The 11,983-nt window shown below is 43.7% G+C and overlaps 1 non-coding gene across 1 annotated transcript; it reads right to left on the bottom strand.

The window, feature by feature from the left end:
* Window positions 1-3,730: 3,730 nt before the first annotated feature.
* On the bottom strand, window positions 3,731-3,802 carry TRNAC-ACA. The gene has a single exon. It is a non-coding gene; the product is annotated as a tRNA-Cys (tRNA).
* Between the last annotated feature and the right edge of the window lie 8,181 nt (window positions 3,803-11,983).

The following is an 11,983-nucleotide window of genomic DNA, read 5'->3' on the forward strand; positions in this document are numbered from 1 at the left end:
TGTCATGACTTTCATGGACCTAGGTTCGATAAGTGCTCTTAAAGTATACAATTTTTTTTTCCTTAAAAGTTATTCAAGTTGAGAAATGTGAGTAAATCCTCCACTATCCCACCAGGCTGACCAGTTTTAGAACCCCAGTCGTTTTCCTTTCCTGCTTAGAATGTTCCGCTGGTCCACATTTCTAGCCTGGCCTACAGGACTCTCCTGACATAACCCTTGCCCAGTCCCAGCTGCGACAACTCACTGCACTTAATTTAAAAGCACTAAGTATCAGTACTTGTGGCTTCATAGGAGGACTCTGTGGTTTCCCTCTTCTCTGCCTTCGGCCTGGTTTCTCATGTTGTACAAACTGCCATCTTCTAACTTGCCCTCCTTACACACCCTTCTTTCTTTAACTGAATAAGTGTTAAGCATTTGCTAAAGTCCAGTTCAGACTCCTCCTCCTCCAGGAAGCCTTTTTTGAATCCTCTCAGGCTGTGTCCACTCTGGGCTCCAAGGGCCCCCCTGTGGGACCCTCCGTCACAGCCCTCTTACTGCTGTCTGTGTCTCCACTGGACTGTGAGCTCCAAAAAGGCAGAGAAGTCTGACCTAGCACAGTGACTGGGAACAGAGAGGACATTAGCCCTGAGGAGCAGAGAAGCTTAGCAGATGGTTAAGTGGGGTCCTGCCATGTGTGCAAGAAGAGAATAGAGCCACCTTGTGACGGATGAGTTTAAAAGTTCCTAAAGTATCTGCCTTCTTTGAATGTCTCCCATGATTGTTTCTCAATGTTTGAAATTTCCACCTAATATCCTTTCTTAGTAATATTGGTTCTAAAAAGATAAAGTTTAGCTACACTTAAGTTTTCTGGTATGGATGACCTATTTGTGTGCATTTGCTAGTGGTAAGCAATCCTCCTGCCAATGCAGGAGATGCAAAAGATGTGGGTTTGATCCCTGGGTCAGGAAGATTCCCTGAAGAAGGAAATAGCAACCCACTCTAGTATTCTTGCCTGGAGAATCCCATGGACAGAGGAGATTCATGGGCTACAGTCCACAGGGTCTCAAAGAGTTGGACGCAACTGAGCGACATGTGTGTTATTATAACAGCACAGATGATCACCATTAATGAATATCCTATAGGTCTGTAAGCACTTTGATTTATAACTGATGTAAGTTTCTCGAGGGTCTCAACTATCTTTCCATGTATTTTTGTTCTTTCCAGCCCGGCAAAGTCCCTGAACATACTAAGTGCTCAATAAAAGTATGTTGTGTAAATAAGTGAATGAAAGACGTTCACATGTGTTATCTCAATAGATACTCACAGACAAAACCCAAAGCCAGGAGAGGTGGTTGACTACAAACCTTCTGACATCATTTACCTAAAGGAACGAACTGTTTGGAGTCAGAGAGGGGGCCACCCCAAAGTAACACACTTGTCTCATGAGTGTGTGTGTTTGCTCATGAACTGGGGCTAGCAAGAGTAAACTTTTTGAAGAGGAGGAATGATGATGGATTTACCTGAGCCTCAAGTAGGTGCTGAGATACCTTTTCTGAATCCCACGGATTCAACAAAGGGTTAATGGAAGCTTTTGAGCTGGCTAGATAATTAACAGGATTAAATCTCTACCTGTCAATTAAGCCAATATATTTGAGTATAATGCTATTTAATTCTGTTGCAGGAACAGTGCAATAAATCAAAGTTTACAGATGTCTTCAGCAAGCCCTTGATGGATGAAACACTGTAACTCAGAGGTGCATAGAAAATCTCAAATAAGATAACCTCCCATGTGATTAATATAGCTGTCTGCATTGGCATTGGCTCCAGAAGGTTCTAATCCAAACATGTTTAACATCACATACTTTATTGTGACAGATTTAGACACCAGAACTAACTAACCAGGCAAACGGTGCTTAATTATACTGACTCACTGTGGACCTCAGCCATAAAGCTGGGATGCAGAATTAGGTGTTAATTCCCATCACACACAGTCACGTACAGCACAGGCAGCCCAGTGTCCAGAGTGCCTTCCAGGGTCTGGTGCACAAAGCACTGAGCAGAGGAATAATCTGATTCCTCTAAGGGACACTCCTCTTCTCTCTGTTCAGTGGTGCTTGTCTGCAGGCCTCGCTCAGACTGCCTGACCACCAAATGCCATTACTGATCACAAGGGGAAAAGAGACAAGTGAAGATGAACATGTCTATGAATATTTCCCCTTAAAAAACAAAAAGAATTGAGGTTCAAGATTTTTTTTTTTAAATATTTATTTGGCTGTATTAGGTCTTAATTGCGACGAGTAGGATCTTCCTTGTGTCATACAGGATCTTTCATCGTGGCTTAGTAGCTGTTGCATGATGGCTTAGGTTCTCCAAGGCATGTGGGATCTTCATTTCCTGATCAAGGATTGAACCTATGTCCCCTGCTTTGTTGTTGTTGTTTAGTCATTAAGTCATGTCCAAGTCTTCTGTGTCCCCAGGACTGTCCCCTACCAATCTCCTCTGTCCATGGGATTTTCCAGGCAAGGATACTGGAGTGGGTTGCATTTCCTTCTCCAGAGGGTCTTCCTGACCCAGGGATCGAATCAGTGGTCGAACCTGCATCTTCTGGATTGGCAGGTGGATTGTTTACTGCCATTAGGGGAAGCCCCTTCCCTGCATTGCAAGACAGATTTTTAACTACTGGACTACCAGGGAAGACCCCCTCAAGTCTTTTTTAATAAACAAAGTTGGTACCTACTAAAGTACATTTACATGATTGGAAGTCTATTGTTGAACAGACTTGGATAAATACTTGTTAACATTCAGTATTTATTCTGGAAAACAATTCCAAAAGCATGGCCTTCTAAACAGGTATACAAATTTCGTTATCTAAGTGGGCTAGAAACTTGCAGATAGAAACAGCTAGAAACAACTCCCAGCCCTGTTGCTGAGCTGAACTTACTCAGAGAGGACCCCTCTCTGTCCCATAGGAGAAGCAAAATATGCAAAATTGATGCTAATTTTCCCAATAGGATCAAGTTGTCGGATTCCATCTGTGCTAATGTCATACCGGAACCATAGAGGAATGGGTCTCAGTCACTGCTTGCTGATGGACTGAAGGATCAATAAGGTGTGACACCTGTGCAAAGATGGTGTGAGACAGACATAAAGCAAAACAATGGTCTCTGCTCTCAGGACATGCCTAATTTATTGGGGAGAGCATCTCAACACATAGTAAGAATCAGTTATGGTGTTGGCTATACATGAAATAAGAATTCAGTGAGGAGAGACCAGTGTGGGCTGCAATTAACCAAGAAAACCTTCATAAAGATTAGGCTAACTATGGAGAACAGTGTGGAGATTCCTTAAACAACTGGAAATAGAACTGCCTTATGACCCAGCAATCCCACTGCTGGGCATACACACTGAGGAAACCAGAATTGAAAGAGACATGTGTACCCCAATGTTCATCGAAGAACTGTTTATAATAGCCAGGACATGGAAGCAACCTAGTCCATCAGCAGATGAATGGATAATATGTGGTACACATACACAATGGAGTATTACTCAGCCATTAAAAAGAATACATTTGAATCAGTTCTAATGAGGTGGATGAAACTGGAGCCTATTATACAGAGTGAAGAAGTGAAGTCGCTCAGTCGTGTCCGACTCTTTGCAACCCCAGGAACTGTAGCCTACAACACTCCTCCATCCATGGGATTATCCAGGCAACAGTACTGGAGTAGGTTGCCATTTCCTTCTCCAGAGGATCTTCCCAACCCAGGGATCGAACCTGGGTCTCCTGCATTGTAGGCAGATGCTTTACCATCTGAGCCACCAGGGAAGTCATTATACAGAGTGAAGTAAGCCAGAAAGAAAAACACCAATACAGTATACTAACACATATATATGGAATTTAGAAAGGGAGTAACGATAACCCTGTATGTGAGACAGCAAAAGAGACAGGTATATGGAACAGTTTTTTGGACTCTGTGGGAGAGGACAAGGGGGGGATGGTTTGGGAGAATGGCATTGAAACATGTATAATATCATATATGAAATGAGTCACCAGTCCAGGTTCGAAGCATGATACTGGTTGCTTGGGGCTGGTGCACTGGGATGACCCAGAGGGATGGTATGGGAAGGGAGGTGGGAGGGGGGTTCAGGATTGGGAACACATGTACACCCGTGGTGGATTCATGTTGATGTATGGCAAAACCAATACAATACTGTAAAGTAATTAACCTCCAATTAAAATAAATAAATTTATATAAAAAAAAGATTAGGCTAAGATGGTTAGAGAAAGTGGAGGCTTTGGACAGAGACAATGAAATAGGATGTTCAAGATGGGAGAAAACACAGAAGTATGGAAGTAGAAATTGATGTGTTGAGTCAGGGAAGCATTTAAAGAATGTGTCTTACCTGTTAGTGGTGGGTGGGATGGGTGTGATAACACCACCCAGAAAAGCACCCAGAGAAGTCTAAACCTAAAACCAGTGTCAAAAGAGAGACATTCGACATAATTGGGTAAAGATGTGACAACATGAGAAGAGGGTTTTAAGAACCTTCATCTAGCAGGGGGTGTGTAGAGTGAACTGGAGAAGAACAAGATGAGTTGGAGCAGGCAGGTAGGAAGCTATTGCAAAATCTTGACTTTGGTAGTCAGAGAAGAATTAAGACAAAAAGGATCAACCCAGGAGAATAAAGGGAAAATGACCCAAATTCTCTCTATTTCCATTTTGCAGCTGTAAATTTTGCCAAGTGGAAATAGAAATAATGTCTGTGATAGACTCCCCAAATACCTATTCCACCCAAATGCTCATCCTCTTACACCTGAGCTGATGGTTCTCAACCAATCATGACGATTTTATCCTTCTCACCAGTGATGGCTTCAGGATTGTGCTTGTAATCACTTCTGACCAATGGGAAGTAGCTTCTGGGAAATATTTTCTCTCTGTAAGTAAGAAACACAAGATGGGATGATCTCTTATAACCTTCTGAACATCATCCTGTGTAGATGTGATGTCTGGAACTGTTGTACTGCCTCACTACCAACTTCAGAAAATAATCTAAGTTCTTGATGATGTGATCGAGCTGCTGGATGGGCTAGCCCTGAACCCCACAAAGCCCCTAGACTCTTAAAAATGTGAGATAATTCAGGTCCTTACTGTTTCAGTTTGTTTGTGTAGGGGTGGGAGGGTTGCTGCTGCTGCTAAGTCGCTTCGGTCATGTCCGACTCTCTGCAACCCCATAGACAGCAGCCCACCAGGCTCCCCCGTCCCTGGGATTCTCCAGGCAAGAACACTGGAGTGGGTTGCCATTTCCTTCTCCAGTGCATGAAAGTGAAAAGTGAAAGTGAAGTCCCTCAGTCATGTCTGACTCTTAGTGACCCCATGGACTGCAGCCTATCAGGCTCCTCAGTCCATGGGAGTTTCCAGGCAAGAGCACTGGAGTGGGGTGCCATTGCCTTCTCCAGGGAGGGTTGCTACTTGTAGTCAAAAACATTCTAATTGCAGTTCTGTCTTCTTGAGGTGAGGATAGAAAACTTTTGTGACAATGGCACCCCACTCCAGTACTCTTGCCTGGAAAATCCCATGGACGGAGGAGCCTGGTAGGCTGCAGTCCATGGGGTCGCTAAGAGTCGGACACAACTGAGTGACTTCCCTTTCACTTTTCACTTTCACGCATCGGAGAAGGAAATGGCAACCCACTCCAGTGTTCTTGCCTGGAGAGTCCCAGGGACGGGGGAGCCTGGTGGGCTGCCCTCTATGGGGTCGCACAGAGTCGGACACGACTGAAGTGACTTAGCAGTAGCAGTACACGGAAAAGGAGGAGGAGTTGTGATTCAAAAGTTACAACACAATTTAAACTTGTTTTTAAATCATTTCATGAATCTATTGCTAAGCAAAACATACAATTTCAATTATGGCACAACAAACAGATTATGTAATCCTCAGATTTACTAAAATTGGTATTTTCCTTCCATTCCCACTAACAAAGATGCCACTAACTCAAATGGAAATTAGTGCCTTCCTGCTTACTTTGCAGGAATAATTATTAGCGATTGCCATCTATATTTTTATTATTCTTCAAGAACTCTGTGGGCTGGTGGCTGAGATTTTAACTACTAATATTCTGAGTGATTTCAGTTCATTTTAAGAGTTGACTATAGCTATAGCAGGCTAAAAGCCCACACTGTACTGGTTAGGATAAGCTAGGTGATGCTGCAGTAACAATGTAAATATCTCAGGGGCTTAACAGTAAATGGTTCCTTCTCACTCACATAAAGTCCACTTTGAATCTAGAAAACTGTCTGGGCAACTGTACTCCATGTGGTGATTCAGCGGCACCAGATATTCATTTGACTCACCCCACCCAGGCTTCCAGGATCATCATGGCAGGAGAATAGAGGGCTGGAGAGTCTTACCTCATCAAATAAGCATTCAGTCCTGGAGAATGACACCCCAGTTACAACCCACTGACAGGCACTAAACACATGGTCTGCCTGACCACCAGGAAAGCAGGGACATGAAACCCACCTGTACGCCCCCCAGAGAGAGAATAACTAGGTATGAGTTTGGTATTAGCATACTCAAACTATTATATATAGAATGGATAAGCAAGGTCCTACTGTATAGGACCCAATCCATCCCAGGCTCCAATCCATTCCTCCCCCTCGATAACCCCAAGTCTGTTCTCCATGTTTGTGAGTCTGGTTTTGTTTCATAGATAAGTTTGTGCTGTGTTTTAGATTCCACATATAAGTGATTTCAGGCTTCCTTGGTGGCTCAGTGGTAAAGAATCCACCTGTCAAGCAGGAGACGTGGGTCCAGAAGATCCCCTGGAAAAGGAAATGGCAAACTGCTCCAGTATTATTGCCTGGAAAATCCCATGGACAAAGGAGCCTGGCGGGCTACAGTCCATGGAGTTGCAAAGAGTCAGACATGACTTAGCAAGTAAACAGCAGCAGCAACACAAGTGATATCATATGGTATCTGTCTGTCTCTTTCTGACTCAACTTCACTTAGTATGGTGACCTCTTGGTCCATCCATGTTGCTGCAAATGACGTTATTCTTTTTTGTGGCCCTCGCAAGGGTTCAATGTGTGAACCTCATTCATCATGTGTGTTATGGGAGGTGGGGAAGTAGACCTGAGGACTACTGTCTTGGCGAAGGCCCTGTTTGTTTTGGCCTCTTCCCTGTTTGTTTTGCTTGCGTTCCGGCAGCTGGACTACTGGGTTAGGGGACAGCAGAGGCTTCTCCAACAAGAAAACGTGCATGACTTCCGTTTCAGGAGGGTTGTTCCTCTCTGAGTGCTAGGTCCTGGGAGGGCTGTCCTGATGGGAGGAGCAGCTCTGTTCCATGCACTTTCTCCTTTCTTGTTGCGGCCCCTACCCTCCAGGGCGTTGGGTCTGGATGGCCAAAGCTGGGTCACCTCGCCTACATGCTGGCTTGCAGAAATTTAGGGAAGGTTCCTTGGTGGCTCAGAGGGTAAAGAGTCTGCCTGCAATGTGGGAGACCCAGCTTTGATCCCTGGGTCAGGAAGATCCCCTGGAGAAGGAAATGGCAACCCACTCTAGTATTCTTGCCATAAAAATCCCACAGACAGAGAAGCCTGGTGGGCTACAGTCCATGGGATCACTAAGAGTTGGACATGACTGAGCGACTAACACACACACAATTTTCTTTTAGTTAGTATGCTGCTCTTTTTTTTGCCATGCCACATGGCATATGGTCTTTTAGTTCCCTCACCAGGGATCGAACCTATGCCCCCTGCAGCGGAAGCATGGAGTTTCCCATCGGACCACCAGGGAAGTTCTGAGGGAAAGTGATTTTCTTTTTTTAGTCATTCTCTTATTTTTATTTTCCTTATTAGAAACAGGGAATATATTTTGATATACTGTTACTCACAAAACAACCAAGAATCTCATGTGTTTACCAGCAGGAACAGTGTTGTCACGGGAATTGCCCACTGCAGCCACTTACTGTGGTGGCCCCTGAAAGCACATCAGTGGCTGCGGGCTGCTGCCTCTTTTTTTTTTTTAAGAGTGCTTTTTAACATTTTATTTATTTGTTTTTTGGTTGCTCTGGGGCTCGCGGGCTTTCTCTAGCTGCGGTGAGCAGGGACCACTGTCTAAGGTGTGGTGCTTGGGCTTCTTGCTGCACAGGCTTCCAATTGCAGTGACTTCTCTTGTTGCGGAGCATGGGATCTACGGCATGCGGGCTCAGTTGCCTCGAGGCATGTGGAATCTTCCCAGACCAGGGATTGAACCCATGTCCCCTACACGGGTAGGAAGACTTTTAACCACTGAACCACGAGGGAAGTCCTGAAAGTAATTTTCTTATAAGCAACAGTGGCAGGTGTTGGGGTAGTAATTGCAGTCTCTCACACTCATGCCAACCAGTTATTCCTTACTCGCTTCTTCTTTGGTAATTCTGTGAAGGGCCAAGTCTATTGGCTCAGGAACAGCGGGAACCCAGAGCATGAGGGGGAAATATATTATCACAAATGCAGAGTGTCTCATTCGGCGTGACCAGCTGTTTCCTTGTGCCAGTGAGAACAGAATGTAAAACATAGTCTTAAAATTCAGTGCAGAGACACACAGTTGATATAGGAAAGGACTGTCTTTTGGAGGGGTTAAAACATTGTAAGCTGGGATATTGTAAAAGACTGTCAAATCATCTTTCCTGCAGTCTCTTTCAGAACGCCATTGTTAGTGATCATTTCTGCCTGGAAAGCAGAAGGTGAGCAAGGTGACCCCTTGAACTCCCTCCAGATTTATGATTTTTATTACTGTGATCCCTAACAGGCATGTCATTCCTGCCATACCCTCCCAAAAGCAACTTAAAAAAATAACCTGTGTAAAAAGAAATGCTATCAGAGAGGGGGGAAAGTCAATTCCTAAATAATTCTACTTTCATGTTAGGAGATTTCCTTTCTTCTATTGTTCTGGTTTAGGCCATTTGCATGGAAACTGAATCATCATCCATCCACTAGCGTTACTTCTCCTTGTGTTCGTGTTCTCGCCTGTTCGGTGACGTGACAGTCGGTCGCCGTGGAGATGCCTGCGTGTGGCAGGAATACAGAATGTCATCATTTCAGGTGTCGGATGACTCTCTCCATCCCTGGCTGATAGTTTCTGTGATAGTTCTGGCTCCTGAGCTGCTCTTATAAGAGCAAGGAAGATCTCCTGTTGAAAAGAATTCTTTTGATTAATATTTTGAAAACTTATTTCTTTTCTTATTCTCAACTCGCATGTATGGTGTCCATCCAAAGTCACCGTCACTTTACAGTTATGGCAATTCCAAATGTCAACAGAAGAATATCTCCTGGGTTGCAGTCTTGCAGAAAATAAGGTGATGCTATGCATTCATGAGCAACACATCAGAGTCCCCGGGGCTGGGAGTGAGCTGACATTTGGCAGAAGCCCAGAAGGTAACTTTATTTCAAGGGTCTGGGTAGTTTGCTGTCTCTCCCCAAACATATTTCTCAATCAGCTGACATTTTATAACTTAAAATTCCTTCTTTGGTCATCTGCTAAAAGGCAAAAGCTGCCTTTGGTCTCCCACCCCCATCCAGTTACCTGAAAAAGAGACAAGGGCTCTGGAAGATGAGGTTGGAAGGGAAATGCACAAAACACAGGAAGAAGGAGAAAGGGGCAGCTGGGGATGCGAGAACCAACATCCTTTTCTTAGAATTTTCCTTGAAGGCAAGAAGAATGCATGGCAGAGCTAACGAATGCAGGGCAATGCATCCCTCCCCTGCCCAGCTCGAGTCACCTGCAACTCAATGGAAAGTTTCCATGCAAGGTGATGGCTAACTTTCTCAAGCACCTGTTATGCTTTTTTATTTTTTTGTTCTGTTTTAAACTGAAGTACAGTTGATTTACAATGTTCTATTAATATCTGCTGTACAACCAAGTGATTCAGTTATAGATACATTATTTTTCATATTATTTTCTACTATGGTTTATCACAGGGTATTGAATTTAGTTCCATGTGCTGTAGAGTAGGACCTTAGTACCTATTAAGTATATAATAGTTTATATCTGCTGATCCCAGACTCTCAATCCATCCCTCTCCTACGCCCGCCCCCTTGGCAACCACAAGTGTGTTCTCTGTGTCTGCTGAGTCTTGCTTCTGTTTCATAGATACGTTCGTTCATGTCATATTATAGATTCCACATGTAAGGGATACCACATGGTATTTTTCTTTCTCTGACTTACTTCACTTGGTATGATAATCTCTAGGTCAATCCATGTTGCTGCAAATGGCATTATTTCTTTCTTTTTTATGGCTGAGTTCTATTCCATTGTGTATACACCACATCTTATTTATGCATTCATCTGTCGATGGACATTCAGATTGTCTCCATGTCTTGGCTATAGTGAATAGTGCTGTCACTTTTGAAGGCTTTCTCTGACCTCATACTAGGAGTACGTTTAGCTTGCTTGCGGAGAGGCCATAATTGCAGGGAGTTAAAGACCCAGGTGCAAACTTCAAGCCAGTAAGATAGAACTGGATAGATCAAAACCTCAGGTTCCTCATGCCTCAGTGTGGGACCATCCTGAAGTCTTACTCACGACTGTGCCACTCTTCATTGTCAGACTTCACTGGAAGGCTTTAATTGTGTTTGCTAAATGCATGCTTATTCTCAGCTTTATTTCTGGAAGCTTAAAGTGAAAGTGAAGTAGCTCAGTCGTGTCTGGAAGCTTAACTGGGTCATGAAGTCTAACTGCAGCTTGAACTTTCTCATCCTTCATCACAGGCTAAATGTAAAGATACTTGTAAAGTTTGAATGAAATTGTGTTTCTTCATTTTCCGTTAACTATGAAGGAAAGTGATGATATCTTTAAAAATGGAAATTGTTCATTCTGTGACTCGTGATCAATTCCAAGGGGATCAATTCCAAGGGAATCAATTCCAAGGGAAAAATCACTTGAGTGTTCCTCAAGTTTCTGGGAAGACCCCAGCAGGATTGTGCCCTGTTTATGCACAGTGACGACCCTCATTCACATGCTTTGCTGACTTTCCATCCTCCTATCTCACTTCCTTTCTCTTTTTTAATTTAAATATATGTTACTTATTTGGCTGTGCCAGGTGTTAGTTGCAGCATGCAGGATCTTTATTTATGTCACTGGAACACTTAGTCTTAGCATGTGGGATCTAGTTCCCTGACCAGGGATTGAACCTAGGCCCCCTGCATTTGGGAGCATGAAGTCTTAGCCACTGGACTGCCAGGGAAGTACCCCATCTCACTCTCCCACTTGCTCACCACATTTCTTGTTCTCACTTCCTGAATAAACTGCTTGTCCCCAATTCCATACACAGGGTGTGCTTTTGAGGGAACTCAGACCGGGACAGCATGTCTTCTCAAAATAGTCACTACCGTTTCATATCCCATGTCACCCAGCACTCTACATCATTTTTTCCCAAGTCCCCACAGAGAAACATCTGCTTCAGTCTCACCCTTTCCACAGCTGTTCTCTGATGCCTACTCAGTCCCATCTCCACATCTTTCAACACAATCTTGCCCTCCCTGGAAGAGCCTCCCAACCTTTCTCCCCACCTAAGTCCTTCAAGACCCAGGAGCCAGTCCTGCACATTTATGACAAAGTGATTTGCCAACATTGTAGACTTTTTGATGACTTCAGGTCATCTACTTTGCCTCCTGACCATCTCTGTTTCATTGCTTCATTAGATACTAGTCTATATCACTGATCCTATCAAAATAAAGATGACCTGATGACCAATGGTCTGTCTATATGCCTCAAATGACAAACGCTAGTCATCAAAACAGCTACAGACATGGCTTGATTAAAATTAGGGGACTTGTGCAAGAGGCGTGTGTGATTCTCTGGGCAGAAGCAGTAGTGTGTTCTTATTTTCTTTCAGTGGAAAATGGTAAATTTCACACACATGGAGAGCAAATAGAATTGTGACTTATGCTTCACAATTTATATAATTGATTTCTTGGATTTTTGACAGGTCCATCATGCCTTCAACAAATATTTCTTTCCTCCCT

The sequence above is a fragment of the Bison bison genome, unplaced genomic scaffold, assembly GCF_000754665.1.
Source record: "Bison bison bison isolate TAMUID 2011002044 unplaced genomic scaffold, Bison_UMD1.0 scf7180017864530, whole genome shotgun sequence".
In the NCBI taxonomy this organism is placed as follows: Eukaryota; Metazoa; Chordata; class Mammalia; order Artiodactyla; family Bovidae; genus Bison; species Bison bison.